Below are 12,559 nucleotides of genomic sequence, written 5' to 3'. Positions count from 1 at the left end.
GATTTCGAAATAGTGTATTTGCAATTACAGTGACACCATTTTCAGGAATTAGTAATGTCAACATACCTATGTCACACATCTCTAGTCCATGAGGAATCTAAGCAGATGACACACGTTGGGACCCACACCTGTGAAACCGTAAGGGAAATTGACAACTCAGTGACCATACACTGGGTGAAATCGACAGACAGGATAGAGGTAGAAGTGTAAAAGTACTTGTAGTAGGCAGGAATGTATTCTCACCTGTGTTTCACTGGAAATATTGATGGATGACTGAGTCCCTGTTGGCAATGTCTTCTTCCTCTGCTTCCTCCTCATCACTGTCCACAGGCTCCACAGCTGCCACAACACCACCATCTGGACCATCCTCCTGCAGAAAAGGCACCTGTCGTCGCAAAGCCAAGTTATGAAGCATACAGCAGGCCACAATGATCTGGCACACCTTCTTTGGTGAGTAGAATAGGGATCCACCTGTCATATGAAGGCACCTAAACCTGGCCTTCAGGAGGCCGAAGGTGCGTTCGATCACCCTCCTAGTCCGCCCATGGGCCTCATTGTAGCGTTCCTCTGCCCTGGTCCTGGGATTCCTCACTGGGGTCAGTAGCCATGACAGGTGGGGGTAACCAGAGTCACCTAATAGGTGCCTCTGTAGTTGACCCATCACATAAGGGATGCTGCTATTCTGCATGATGTAGGCGTCATGCACTGAGCCAGGGAACATGGCATTCACATGGGAGATGTACTGGTCTGCCAAACATACCATATGTACATTCATCAAGTGATAACTCTTCTGGTTCCTGTACACCTGTTCACTCCTGTGGGGGGGGGAACAAAGCCACATGGGTCCCATCAATGGCACCTATGATGTTGGGGATATGTCCAAGGGCATAGAAGTCACCTTTCACTGCAGGCAAGTTCTCCACCTGAGGGAAAACGATGTAGCTCCGCATGTGTTTCAGCAGGGCAGACAACACTCTGGACAATATGTTGGAAAACATAGGCTGGGACATTCCTGATGCCATGGCCACAGTTGTTTGAAAAGACCCACTTGCAAGGAAATGGAGCACTGATAGCACCTGCACTTGAGGGGGGATTCCTGTGGGATGGCGGATTTCTGACATCAGGTCTGGCTCCAACTAGCTACACAGTTCCTGGATTGTGGCACGGTCAAATCTGTAGGTGATGATCAAGTTTCTTTACTCCATTGTCGACAGGTCCACCAGCAGTCGGTACACCGGAGGATTCCGCCATCTCCTCACATGTCCCAGCGGACGGTGCCTATGAAGGACAACAGCGAGCACAGAGTCAAACAACTCAGAGGTATGTACCCACAGTCTACACAGAACACGATTCATACACAAAATCTGGCCTGTATGTGTGTTGAGAGTAGGCCTAGGTATGTGTGACGCAGTTGGTAATTAGGCCATGTGGGCCCCTGAAATGGTGGCTGCCTGACCTCTAAAGTGGGACAGTGGGATGTAAGGTAACTGCGCTGGCGTTGTACACCGTCGCGGTAGGCTGTCGAAGACCGCGGCGCAATGCTGCATTGGTTAACATTGGACCCTATGGGTCCCAGGAGCCAATGACGATGTACGCCGGTGGTGATGGTACGCACCGCCTCGGACGTGACCGCCATTTTCTAGCTGTTGAATCACTCAATACCTGATCTTCAACAGGAGAGGACCTACACTGCAAGTGCTGCTGTGACCTCGGTCTGGAAGAGACAATGGCTCGTGCGTCTGGGGAAAGAGCCCCTGCCTTCACATCGGAGGAGTTGGAGAAGCTCGTCGATGGGGTCCTCCCCCAGTACACGCTACTCTATGGTCCACCAGACCAACAGGTAAGTACACAGGGAGCATGTTGTATGGGCTATGCCTGTGTGGAGAGGGCTAGTTGTAAGAAGGAAGGGGGCAGAGTTCTGAGTGCATGAAAGACGGTGGGTGCATGTGCCACATGGCAAGGGTAGGGATGGGGGCCACTCACTTTGACGGTGCAGTTGGTAATGACTTCTCTTCTTCCCCTTTACATTTCATGTAGGTCAGCGCCCACCAGAAGAAGGATATTTGACGTGCCATCGCCAAGGACTTCCGGACCCTGGGGGTCCACCACAGCTGGAGCACCCGCTGCCGGAAGAGATGGGAGGACATTCGCCGCTGGAGCAAGAAGACGGCGGAGGCTCAGCTGGGGATGGCCTCCCAACATGGGAGGGGTGCCCATCGAACCATGACCCCCCTGATGTTCCGGATCCTGGCGGTGGCCTACCTTGAGTTGGATGGGCGCTTGAAGGCATCACAGCAGACACAAGGGGGTGAGTACACTCTCATTCTGCTGACTTTGCGTGCAGTGGAGGGGTCTGGGTGGGGGAGGAGGGCTGGGCCCCCCCACCCCACCTCTGTAGAGTGCCAAGTACAGCTATTCATGCACCTGTGTCATCTATGTGTGCAGATGTCGTCTACAGCCTTGTAAGCCATTTCCCAGGAATTGCACTGTAGAGCCCAACAGCGCGACGTAGTGCAGGGGGCTGCTGTGTCTGTCTTGTCCACCAACGGTAGCGGTAAGCCATGCACTCAACCTGTCTTTCTTCTGTTTCCCCCCCTTTTTTTGCAGTCTCCCTGTTCTTGTATGCATTAGCATCATCAGACGGAGGAGCAGTGGCACCGGAGCACGAGGGAGCTGCATCCCACATGGGCATGGAGGCCCACACTACGGACTCTGAATACACCAGTGGGACGGAGGGCGAGGGGGCGGTCACAGGATCTGCAACTAGCGAACAGACTCGTCCTCCGATGGGAGCTCCCTTGTGGTTGCGGCAACATCTGTGCCCCCCACTTCTACAGGTACAGCCGCCACCCCCCCTACCAGCACCACCCTCCCAGCAGCCCCTCAGCCTTCGCCCCGTGCCCACTCACCCCGGAGGGTGGGCATCACCTTCGCCCCAGGCACCTCAGCCCCTGCCCCTGTCACCTCTGCTGCCCTCAGTGAGGAGGCCATTGACCTCCTCAGGTCACTCACTGTTGGGCAGTCTACCATTTTGAATGCCATCCAGGGTGTAGAAAGGGAGTTGCAACAAACCAATGCATTCCTGGAGGGCATTCATTCTGGTAAGGCTGCCCTTCATCGAACCTTTCAAACTCTGGCCTCAGCACTGATGGCAGCCATTGTCCCTGTGTCTAGCCTCCCCCCTCCAACTTCCTCCACCCAGACCCAATCCCCTGTACCTCTGCCTATCCCAAGCACACCATCAGACCAGCCTGCACACACCTCACCACACAAGGGAAGCTCAGGCAAACATAAGCACCACACATCCCACAGGCACTCACGCAAGCATCACACACATACAGACACACCAACATCCACTGCCTCCACTGTGTCCCCCTCCTCCTCGTCTCCCTCCTCCCACCCTGTCTCATCTCCACTCACACCTGCATGCACTACCACTACAGCCACTACGTCCCGCACCAGCACACCCACCACCACACCCCGCTCACGTGCACTCACCACCCCCACTACCATTCACACGTCCCCTGTGTCCTCTCCCAGTGTGTCTGTGACGCCCCCTCCGAAGATACATAAACGCAGACACACACCCACCCAACATACATCCACCTCACAACAGCCTCCAGCGCATGCACCTGCACCCAAAGCCACAAAACTTACACCTCCTACAACCACCACCTCTTACTTCACTCCCAAACCCCCTCCAGCTACCCGTCCCAGTGTCTCCAAACAACTTTTCCTGCCCACCCTTAACCTATTTCCCACCACCCCCCGTCCAACTCATAGGTCCCGTACTAGCACTTCAGCCACAAAATCTCCGGGACCAGTGGTGCCTGTTGTCACAGGTATGTGGAGTGCACCGGCCACCAGGCCAGCCAGTCTGTCACGGAGCCACAGAACAGCCAGTCCCCCCCAGTGTCTGGCGTGAGAGGGGGAAGACTCCAGCCAGCCAAGCCGTTCACAGGGGTCACGGGGGGAGTGTGGACTCAGCTGTGACTCCTCCCAAGGTGGGGAAGGGGCAGAAGAAACCTGCAAAGTCTGGGAGGAGCAGCACGGCGGAGAAGACCGCCATCATCCCCACTGGCCAGGAGGGCCCCGATCAGCCCCATCGTCGCTGTCCAGGAGGCCACCGCCAGACCCATCGTCGCTGCCCAGGAGGCCACCGCCAGCCTCATCGTCGCTGCCCAGGAGGCCCCCGCTACCCCCATCGTCGCTGCCCAAGAGGCCACCGCTAGCCCCATTGTCGCTGCCCAGGAGGCCGCCGCCAGCCACAGCCCAGCTGCCCAGGAGGGCCCCGCCAGCCACTGCCCAGCTGCCCAGGAGGGCCCCGCCTGCCACAGCCCAGCTGCCAAGGAGGGCCCCGCCAGCCACAGCCCAGCTGCCCAGGAGGGCCCCGCCAGCCACAGCCCATCTGACCAATGAAGGACCGCTAGCCACAGCCCAGCTGGGCAATGACGGACCGCCAGGGCAAGCACCGCTGAACAGGGCAGAGACCGCCAAGGCAAGCACCACTGAACAGGGCAAAGACCGCCAAGGCAAGCACCGCTGAACAGGGCAGAGACCGCCAAGGCAAGCACCGCTGAACAGGGCAGAGACCGCCAATGCAAGCACCGCTGAACAGGGCAAGCACTGCTGAACAGGGCAGAGACCGCCAAGGCAAGCACCGATGAACAGGGCAAGCACCGCTGAACAGGGCAGAGACCACCAAGGCAAGCACCGCTGAACAGGGCAAAGACCGCCAAGGCAAGCACCGCTGAACAGGGCAGAGACCGCCAATGCAAGCACCGCTGAATAGGGCAAGCACCGCTGAACAGGGCAAAGACCGCCAAGGCAAGCACCGCTGAACAAGGCAGAGACCGCCAAGGCAAGCACCACTGAACAGGGCAAGCACCGCTAAACAGGGCAAAGACCGCCAAGGCAAGCACAGCTGAACAGGGCAGAGACCGCCAAGGCAAGCAGCGCTGAACAGGGCTGAGACCGCCAAGGCATGCACCGCTGAACAGGGCAAAGACCGCCAAGGCAAGCACCGCTGAACAGGGCAAGCACCGCTGAACAGGGCAGAGACCGCCAAGGCAAGCACAGCTGAACATGGCAGAGACCGCCAAGGCAAGCACCGCTGAACAGGGCAAGCACCGCTGAATAGGGCAAGCACCTCTGAACAGGGCAGAGACTGCCAAGGCAAGCATCGCTGAACAGGGCAAGCACCGCTGAACAGGGCAGAGACCGCCAAGGCAAGCACCGTTGAACACGGCAAGCACCGCTGAACAGGGCAGAGACCACCAAGGCAAGCACCGCTGAACAGGGCAAGCACCGCTGAAAAGGGCAGAGACCGCCAAGGCAAGCACCGCTGAACAGGGCAAAGACCGCCAAGGCAAGCACGGCTGGACAGGGCAGAGACCGCCAAGGCAAGCACCGCTGAACAGGGCAAGCACCGCTGAACAGGGCAAAGACCGCCAAGGCAAGCACCGCTGAACAGGGCAGAGACCGCCAAGGCAAGCACTGCTGAACAGGGCAGAGACCGCCAAGGCAAGCACCGCTGAACAGGGCAAGCACTGCTGAACAGGGCAAAGACCACCAAGGCAAGCACCGCTGAACAGGGCACGGCCCGCCAACTCAAGGACCGCTAGCCCATGAGCGGCAGGGGCAGTGATGCAACTGGGAACTTCACGGGGTGAGTGATGCACTCTGGGCACCAGTCCTCCTCCAGAACCAGTGGAGAACAGCATCCACTACCTCTGTCCTGCACAGGATGAAGCACTCTGGGCACCAGTCCCCCTCCAGAACCAGTGGAGAACAGCACCCACTACCTCTGTCCTGCACAGGATGAAGCACTTTGGGCACCAGTCCCCCTCCAGAACCAGTGGAGAAGAGCATCCACTACCTCTGTCCTGCACAGGATGAAGCACTCTGGGCACCAGTCCCCCTCCAGAACCAGTGGAGAACAGCATCCACTACCTCTGTCCTTGGCAGGATGAAGCACTCTGGGCACCAGTCCCCCTCCAGAACCAGTGGAGAAAGGCATCCACTTGAGAGACTGTGGTTTTGCACTCCCAGGATGGAACAGTGGGCAACCCACCCACTGTAGAGACATGAGAGACTGTGGCTTTGAACTCCCCAGGATGGAACAGTGGGCAACCCACCCACTGTGGAGACTTGAGAGACTGTGGCTTTGCACTCCCCAGGATTGAACAGTGGGCAACCCTCCCACTGTAGAGACTTGAGAGACTGTGGCTTTGCACTCCCCAGGATGGAACAGTGGGCAACCCACCCACTGTAGAGACTTGAGAGACTGTGGCTTTGCACTCCCCAGGATGGAACAGTGGGCAAGCCACCCACTGTAGAGACTTGAGAGACTGTGGCCTTGCACTCCCCAGGATGGAACAGTGGGCAAGCCACCCACTTGTGAGACTTGAGAGACTGTGGCTTTGCACTCCCCAGGATACATCAATGGGCATGGAGCCCCCTCGTGGATCTGGCGTTGTGTACTCATCCGGCTGAGGTGCCCCCCTTCACTTCCCCCTGAGGTGCCTGTTGTATTTCTATCTGATGCCCCTGCAGTGTTCTTTCCGTCATGTTCGAGTATCTTGTGTGCGCCTCGCCCATGCATTTTGGGCCCAGTGGTCCACGGACTATGAATGGTGCAATACCTGGACTACTAATCGTGGTGTATATTTTGTTAATAGTGTATATATATATATATATATATATATATATATATATATTTTTTTTTTTTTGCTTACTGATTTTTTATATATTACAATAGTTACACTCATTTCCTTTTGTCTTTGCATTCTTCCTGGGGGGTTGGGGGGTATTACTGTAATGCATAGATATGCATTGGTGTGTGTGTTGTAGTGGGTGAGGGTGGGGGTTGGGGTGTTGCGTGTGAGTGTCCCTGTTTTTTCCCTCCCCTCTCCCCTATTTCGAAGGTGCAGTACTCACCGTGGTCTTCGCTGCCGCCGTTGGTGCTCCTGGTAGAGGAGCAGGAAGACTAGCACAGGGAGAATATTAAGTTCCGGCTCTATGGTGTCCTCCTTCCTCGTAGAGTGTGTAGAGGTCAGCGTTTTTCCTTCGAAATGCCTGTTTCCGCCGTGTTTTTATCCGCGGTGAATCCGCCCCGGAAAAGGTGGTGGATTGGCCTGTCATAATAGTGTGGGCGGTACATTGTCTCCCGCCTGTCTGTTGGCGGTGACCGCCACGCTGTTTGTCTGTATCACCGTGGCGGTCGTAGTGTTAAAGTGGCTTTCTTTGTTGGCGGTTTCCGCCACAGTCGTAATTCCAAAAGTTTTACCGCCGGTCTGTTGGCGGTCTTACCGCCGCTTTAACACCGTCCGCCAGGGTTGTAATGACCACCTAAGTCTCTTATCTCCTTATCATTGTTCGGAATATACGAACAACAATACCTAGCATTAATCATTTTACAGACTCCACCATCTTTCGCTAAAAGAATGTCTAAAGCAAGCCTATTTTGAGGCATATTGCTCTATCCGCGGCTAATTCAGTATCTAACAGGAGTGTTGCCTCTGTAAAATTTGTCAGCATGTTATCCACAATAGTAGACAACTTGTGAGTTTAAAATGACTTCCACTGAAGGAATCACTGCACCAAAAATATCTCCCACAATTGCAGAAGAGGTTTCCCTCCTCTGTCGCTTATGATGTAATTCAGTCAATTTCGGAATTTTCTTTAAGTCATCTATCTGATATATTTTAGGGAAAACTATCCCCAAATAACATGTCCCATACCATCCTCTAGGAAGACGGTAATAAGCATTAAGTCCACAAATATAGTAGATTCCAGGAATCGCAGGGTCATGACCCTTCAGCATAAAAGTCCATTTACTCTGAAACAAAAACACATGCCTACATTCACTCGTTTCCACAAATAAAGTGTCAGTGCGTGATTTTGGCCTATATATACAAAGCTTCCCTACGTGTAATGCATCTAATGCTGATTTCCCTTGGGTTTTAATAGCGGTGTAAGCATAATCATTCTTATACGTTCTCTAACCCCTTTTCTAACTTCTCCTTCAATGCCTTTCTCCTATCACCAGTATACCCTATAAAGCTATTTTCTAAAGGTGTGAGCTAGCATGGCAATTTGGTTCTGTGCACGTATGTGGTTCCAAAATTTAGTGTTGGTTCAAATAATTCTCTAACTAGTACTATTTCATGTTATTTAGCTACCTTACTCAGGTATCTAATATTAGGAACAAATTAAAACACTAAGGGCCTGATTACAACATTGGAGGAAGGTGTTAATCCGTCTAAAAAATGACGGATATACCACCAGCCGTATTACGAGTCCATTATATCCTATGGAACTCGTAATACGGCCTGTGAAGCACCAGAAGTTGGCCAGTGCATTTGGGACGGATTAACACCTCCTCCAAAGTTGTAATCAGGCACTAAGTCATAATTTGAGTAAAAATACTGTATGTACTCTTGGTCATAGAATCTTGTTAGTAGCAAACTACAGCTTATTCCAGGTAAAGTGAATGCTATGGTACGTAACTCCTTCCTCTACTGATGAAGGAATTTGCGTACACACAAGACAATTCCTCACATCCATTGGCTCAACATACTCCCTCAACAAGCTATAGAAAACATTAGAAGAAAGCTCTTCTTGAGCATTAGTATAATCATGCAAGTATTTCTCATCTAACTTAAACCTCTCTAAAGCTGTTAGTGTAGTAGTTTCATGAGCAAAAGTAATTGTAGCTCTTTTCATATCATGAACAGACATTCCCACAATCATTATTATAAACATTATTCCACACATAACTGCCAATCCAATGCTTATGTATCTACAGCGCCTAATATTTCTATCTTGATTATTTAGCTCAGCCATGATATGCAAAGAATCAGAGAGCAGAAGTAACTCTTAGATAAAGTGCAACAAAAATAAAAAATCAAGGAAAAAATTATTTTCTCACAGTTCAATTTCACATCCAGGAACCCCTTTTTCTTTGTCAAAATCGATCAAAATCGATTAGCAGCTTGTCACATCCGGGTTTTCAATTGTCAAATTAGGTTATCAATGTCTCTTTCAGTTTTATTTTCAACAGTCACTTTGCTCAACAATTCAGCTTCTTGATCACCTTCAGGTTACGTCAAAATACTGACGCAGAACTTCTCTATCGAAACAAAAGGACATAAACTTGTGTTGCCATTCATTGGTAGCTGCAGATGCCCATTCAGGACCTGCGTAAAGTCGACTTGCTATTCTTTTTCTTTTCAACTTTCGTCACCACTTAATTCTCCTTCACTTAATTCTTCCTTTCTCGTAGTATCCACTTCTTCCTCTATTGTTTCATTTATGACCAGTTCCTTCTTCTTCCCAATCTGTGATTCAGGCCTATTATCCCCCTTTCTTGTTCCTTCTGTAAATATTCTTCTCAAAATTGGACTCTTCTCCTCTTTCTCTATGGTGTTTTCTCCTGATGGACCTGCAACGGGCTCAGGAGGATTCAAATAAACTTGACTTTGATCCGTCTCTACTCTTTCACCCTCTCGGTCTGGCACTTGCTCTGCCTGCTTTTCAGCACCGTCTGCTTCTGGGAGAACCTCTGCTGAGCTAGGCTATCCTGCTGTAACCGCCAAGATGGACTCTTGCACACCCTCCTGCAATTATTCACTCTTGTCTCTTACACAGGATATAGAACCATCTTCCACAAATTGTCCAATTTCAGGCTCTGTTGGCTCTCTTTCTGGCTCAGGTGTGCCGACCTGTTTCCCTGTTGGTGGTGCTCTCAACAACACTTCTTCATGCTCTGGTGGACATACCACTCTCTTTTTATGGCTTGCATGTATTCAATTCGGGAGTCCTGCACACTTCACAGCTGTCGTAGTTGTTAGCACCACCTGGTAAGGACCCCTCCAGCACGGTTCCAAACAGGTCTTGCGTACGTGCTTTTTGACAACGACCCAGTCTCCGGGTCTCCGATTGTGACCTGGATTGTGGATGGGTGGCAGGGTGGTGGCGAACCACATCAGCCAGACCCTTGCAGCAGTCCAACACCATATCATCTGTAATATTGACAAGTGCATTGGCTGGAACTGCTGGTAATCTCATTGCTCTGCCCATGAGGATTTCATGGGGCGATAGCCCTGTCTTCCTGTCAGGTGTGTTTTTCATTGATATCAACACCAAAGGTAATGCATCTGGACATGTCTTATTTGTAGCTGCACATATCTTGGCAATTCTTGATTTCAAGGTACCATTCATCTGTTCCACTAGTCCTGATGCTTCAGGGCGATAGCTACAATGCAACTTTTGCTCAATGTTTAGTGCTGCACATAAGAGTTAATCACCTCGTTATTGAAGTGAGTTCCACTATCTGATTCTAAAGAGATCGGAAACCTGAAACATGGTATCAACTCCCTAAGCAACAGCTTTGCTACTGTGAGACTGTCATTCCTTCTTGTGGGGTAAGCTTCAATCCAGTGACTAAAGAGACACACAATCACCAACACGTACTTCAAACCTCCACATGCAGGCATTTCAATGAAATCCAGTTGCATTCTGCTGAATGGACCTCCTGCTCTTCCAATGTGGCTAAAATTCACCACTGTCCCTTTTCCCACGTTTAGTTGCTGACAAACTATACAGCGATGACATACTGCCTCCGCTGCTTGCCTGAATTTAGGATTAAACCAGTCAATCTTGAACAATATAACCATGGCATCCCTTCCAATATGTCCCTGTCCATGGTAGTACCTGGTCATTTGGGACAATAAATTATTGGAACTATCTGTCCTTCTTGAGAAACCCAAATTTCATCAGGTCTTTGGACACATTTGTATTTTACCCACAGTCATTTTTCTTCCTTATCAACATTACTCTGCAATGTTTTCAAATCTTCTAGAGTATCAATCACCTTCAATGCAAAACTTGTACATGTATTGTCATCTTCTGTCATCAATTCCCACTTGTCTTTAAATGATACACAGTTCAATGCGCAAAACCTTGCGACTTGATCTGCGTGCCCATTTCCCAATGAGATGTAATCCTGTGTCTTTTGATGTGTGCTGCATTTTACCACTACAATTTCTTCAGGTAACTGTATTGCATACAGTAACTCTTAAATCTTGTCGCCATTTATCACTGGTGTACCAATAGAGGTCAGAAACCCTCTTCCCGACAACAATTGACCAAAATCATGAACAATTCCAAATCCATATTGGCTGTCAGTATAGATTGTGACTCCCAGCCTTGCAGAAACATAGCATGCCCTAGTAAGCGCTACCAATCCTGCCACTTGTGCAGAATATACACCTCGAAGCCAGGAAGCTTCGAATGTGCCTGTGATTGTGCATACACCATATCCTGCTCTCAATGTCCCTGTACCATCTCTGAGACATGAGCCATCGACAAAAACAATTTGATAATTTTCCTCCAATCGAGTAACTCTGATGTCAGGACTTGGTTTTGTATACAGTTCAGTTACCTCAAGACAATCATGCTCAATGTCTTCCTCTTTTTCAATTTCAACAGTATCACTTGGAAGTAATGTTGCTGTATTTAACATTATACATCTTTTCAATGTTACATTCAGAGCACCTAATATGCTTGTCTCATACCTTGTCAGTCTTGCACCAGTCAAATACTGTGTTTTCGTCCTTGTCAGTAAAAGTACCGTCAAAGGGTATCCCATCACTATCCCTCACATTGAGAAAGACTTTGACCAACTGCGGCAACCGCACACAGACAACCTGGTAAAGCTGCTGTGACTGGGTCCAAGATAGCTGAAAAATAGGCTACTGGGCGATAAGCACATCCATGGACCTGTGTCAAAACAGACAAACAACAAGCATCACGTTCATGACAAAACAATGTGAATGGCTTTGTGTAATCAGGCATTACCAGCGCTGGAGCTCTGCACAAACTCTCTCTCAACTCAATGAACGCTTTCATCTCATCCTCATCTAATGTAATAGGGTCTGTAACTTCCTTATGTGTCAGCTGCTGCAATGGTTTAGCAATCTCAGCAAAATTTGGAATCCACTGTCGACAATACCCTACCATTCCCAAAAACATTCTGACATCTCTTTGTGAAGTCGGAGGATTTCTTTGCAGTATCATTGTAATCCTCTCTCTGGAGATTCTCCTTGACCCTTTCTCAATCTGGTGTCCCAAGTATTTCACTGATATCTGACAGTACTGTAATTTCAAAGGTGACACCTTATGTCAGAATTTTCCCAAATGATTCAACAGGGCAAACGAGTCATACTTAAACTTGTCTCTTGTCCTGGATGAAAGTCATCAATGTACTGCACTAGAGTCGATTGGTATGGTAGTTCCAATGACTCCAGATACTTTTCCAGGATCTGACTGAACAGAGGCAGTGACTCTGTATACCCTTGTGGAAGTCTGCACCAGCTGTATACTCTGTCTAGGAATCTGAAACTAAAAAGAAACTGACTATCCTCTTGAAGAGGCACAGAAAAGAAAGCTTGTGACAAATCAACCACTGTGAACCACTCTGCCTCACATGGAATCTGAAACAGTATCACTGCTGGATTTGGCACTACAAGACAACACTTGATCACCATGTCATCAC

This window comes from Pleurodeles waltl, chromosome 5 (assembly GCF_031143425.1).
Source record: "Pleurodeles waltl isolate 20211129_DDA chromosome 5, aPleWal1.hap1.20221129, whole genome shotgun sequence".
In the NCBI taxonomy this organism is placed as follows: Eukaryota; Metazoa; Chordata; class Amphibia; order Caudata; family Salamandridae; genus Pleurodeles; species Pleurodeles waltl.
This window is presented reverse-complemented; position numbering follows the sequence as displayed.